We start from the raw sequence: 3,509 nt of genomic DNA on the forward strand, positions 1-3,509 counted from the left end.
AAATGAATAAAGCAAAAGCAGTAATTTTGGGACATGCTGGAGGGAGGCTGTGTCTCTGGGGAGGGTAGCAGGTTTACCAAAGTGTCCTTGATTCTGGGAAACAAGTTACAAATCTCAACCATCACTGGGGGAAACTGAGGCAGACAGCGACAAGCAACCTGCCATCAGGAGCTGCCAGGCCAAAGAGGAGTCAGTGGATGGTCCTGCCCACCACATGTGTTTACAATGAGAGATTTGCATAGTGATTACATGAGAACAGTTTTGATCAACATCTGGAGAAGGTTCTAGAACTGTAATCTCCAGCAGCACTGGACAATGTTTAGGCAGGGCCCTGTCTGGCTGCCGTGGGGAGTTTCCTGCTGCCCTCCCCAGGACAGAAACATGCCAGTTACCCACATTCATCAGCACACATGGGCAGAGGGCCTCATGCTAGGGGCTGGCAAAGGGAAGGAGGGGAGCAGGCCAGCTTCACCACGGGGCTGGCTACGACTTCCTCCCCTATGCCCACACTTGTCCTGTTGTCCTCCTGAGCATAATAGAGCCCTCTGCTGCTTCACCTGACCCTGCCCCCACCAGTCTGAGCACTCATCCTCCTCTCCTTGGATTATTCTATGCTTCTGTGACTCCCATTCCACAGTCAGTGGCTGGGCCCAAGTAACCATGTTCTTTGTGTTCTGAACTCAAATGCAAGCTCCCTTGGGAAGGGGGCAAAGAGTCTCAGGTTCTACAAAAAGAGTGTTTGGAACCTGTTTATTCTAAAGGCAGGATCAATTCTGTGATACAAAACAGCACAACACAAAGTGCTTTCACATATAGCTGACTAGTTTTTAGGGCTATGTATTTGTGTTTTCTAATGACAGCTCAATAGATTTGGAAACATCACTACTTAGAATCTACAAAAACATTTTTCAAACTTGTATCAAAACACAGGTACCATTCTTTGAGATAATACAGCATGTCACAAAGCATTTTCACAGATAGCTTTTTTCTAGTTTTTAAAAATTCATATTTGTATATTTGTATATTCTTGTAAGGGCTCATTAGATTCAGAAACGTCACTTCTTAGATTCTACAAAAAGTGTGTTTCAAAGCTGTTTCATCAAAACACATGTTACATTCTGTGACATAAAACAGCAGGTCACCTGAATGTTTTTTCATTCAGGCAGGCTCAATCTTTCCATTATTTGCTTTGCTGTTTCAGCAAATTCCAGGAAAAACAACTTGGTAGTAATCAGAATGTTATCCAACTATATATTGTTTATTTTATTGTAAATGCTGGCGAACAGTTGTTAATAAATTGTTTTATATTTCTTTACGCAAAAAAAAAAAAAAAAAAAAAACCCAGCAGGTTACAAAACGTTTGCACAGATGCCTTGTTGCTAGTTTTTAGGATTGGATATCTCCGTGTTTCTTGTTTGTATGTTCTTGTTTTGTTTTAGTTTTTCAGTGTAGTACTTTATTTTCTATTGTATGAAACCAAAGCCAGAAAAAATACCAAGTTATTTTTAAAGGCAAATCTTTACTCCTTAAAGAAAAAATACAAACTGTGGTATTTTTAAGATAGATTGTTATATTTTACATAATATAAACAAAATCACTAATGCCGCTATATGTTTGGTTTTCTTAAACTACAATGAACCACAGAATGGGTGGAAAAATGCATTTACATTTTGGTGCAAATAAACATATTGGAAAAAACATGAAACACATAGCATGCCATTTCTTTTCTTACTGTCTACACACAGGAACTGATATAACCAAGCCTTAATAGCCGCCACCTCCTCTTCCAGGTCCAAAGTAGCCGATTTCATAGGCCGCCCTAGCACCTTCTCACTGGAATCCCCCTAGATCCTCTGAAGCCTCCAATAGGCCCTCTGTACTCTCCTCCAGAGTTGCCCCTATAGCCACCTTTGGAAACTCCTCTAAAGCCTCACCAACACCAGCACCATATCCTGCCCAAAAGGATTTGAAGCTGCCACCATAGCCTCCGGTACCATAGCTTCCACTGCTATAGCTACTGCCATAGCCTCCACCACCACAACTAGAACCTCCCCTTCTATATACGCTTCCACTGTCATATCGGGCCATCTTGGGAGGATGTGGACCATCTCTATAGCATGTACTGCCAATCATAAGGTTGATACTAGCAGCTGAGGACCTAGAGATTTGATGGATCATGTTCAGCACACATTCATTTATGGTATCCAACTGGCTAATGATAGCAAGTTGTTAGGTTACTTCAACAACCAGGGCCTCCATGGTTGCCCAGAGACCAGTGATGCAGGCAGCAGCTCCATGAGATATTTGTAGTTTAATCCAGTCATCTACAAGCACAATCTGCCCATCACATTGGACTTTCTTGGAGGCAAAGAGAAGCAACTGCAAGGGGATGACTAAAGTCATGCCTTTAGCAGAGATTGCTTGAGTTTTAATCTTTTCACCAAACACAAGGAAGGGAGATGGGTGCTTCATGTCTTGGCTACAAAAGGACAATTAACTGATGATTTGTGGATGAGTGCATTATGCCCTTCAGTGGTGAGAATATTTCTCTTTTCCTTATGATAGCAAACATTGGAGTACACACCAAAGGCCAGGAGAGAAACAACAACATCCAAATTATCTGGCCCATCTTATGAGACCAACATCATCCTGACACCAAAACCTGGCGGAGACCCAACAAAAAAAGAAAACTTCAAGCCAATATCCATTATGAACATAGATACAAAAATCCTCAATAAAATACTGGCAAACTGATTGCAACAGCCCATCAAAAAGCTTATCCATCACGACCTAGTAGGCTTCATCCTGGGGATGTAAGGCTGGTTCGACATATGCAAGTCTAAAAACATAATCCACCACATAAACAGAACCAAAGACAAAAACCACACGATTATCTCAATAAATGCAGAGAAGGCCTTTGACAAAATTCAACAACGCTTTATGATAAAAACTCTCAATAACCTGGTATTGATGGAATGTATCTCAAAAGAATAAAAGGTATTTACGACAAACCCACAGCCAATATCATACTGAATGGGCAGAAATGGGAATCATCCCTTTGAAAGCTAGCACTAGGCAAGGATGCCCTCTCTCCCCATTCCTATTCAATACAGTATTGGAAGTTCTAGCCAGAGCAATCAGGCAAGAAAAAGAAATAAAATGTATTCAGTTAGGAAAGAAGGAAGTAAATTTGTCTCTATTTGCAAATGACATGATTGTATATTTAGAAGACCCCATCATCCCAGTCCAAAATCTCCTTAAACTGATAAGCAACTTCAGCAAAGTCTCAGAATACAAAATTGATGTGCAGAAATCACAAGCATTCCTACACAGCAATGACAGACTAAAAGAGAACCAAATCAAGGTGAACTCCCATTCACAATTGCTACAAAGTGAATAAAATACCTAGGAATCCAACTTACAAAAGTGGTAAAGGACCTCTTCAAGGAGAACTACAAACCACAGTTAAAGGAAATGAGAGAAGTACTTATTTTTAACTAAGCTTTGGT

The 3,509-nt window shown here is 40.8% G+C and overlaps 1 pseudogene; it reads right to left on the reverse strand.

Annotated features, from left to right (window-relative positions):
- Positions 1–1,499: 1,499 nt before the first annotated feature.
- On the reverse strand, positions 1,500–2,541 carry LOC116544925 (annotated as a pseudogene).
- Positions 2,542–3,509: the final 968 nt, after the last annotated feature.

This window comes from Sapajus apella, unplaced genomic scaffold, assembly GCF_009761245.1.
Source record: "Sapajus apella isolate SASKATOON/1434 unplaced genomic scaffold, GSC_monkey_1.0 scaffold236, whole genome shotgun sequence".
Lineage (NCBI taxonomy): Eukaryota > Metazoa > Chordata > Mammalia > Primates > Cebidae > Sapajus > Sapajus apella.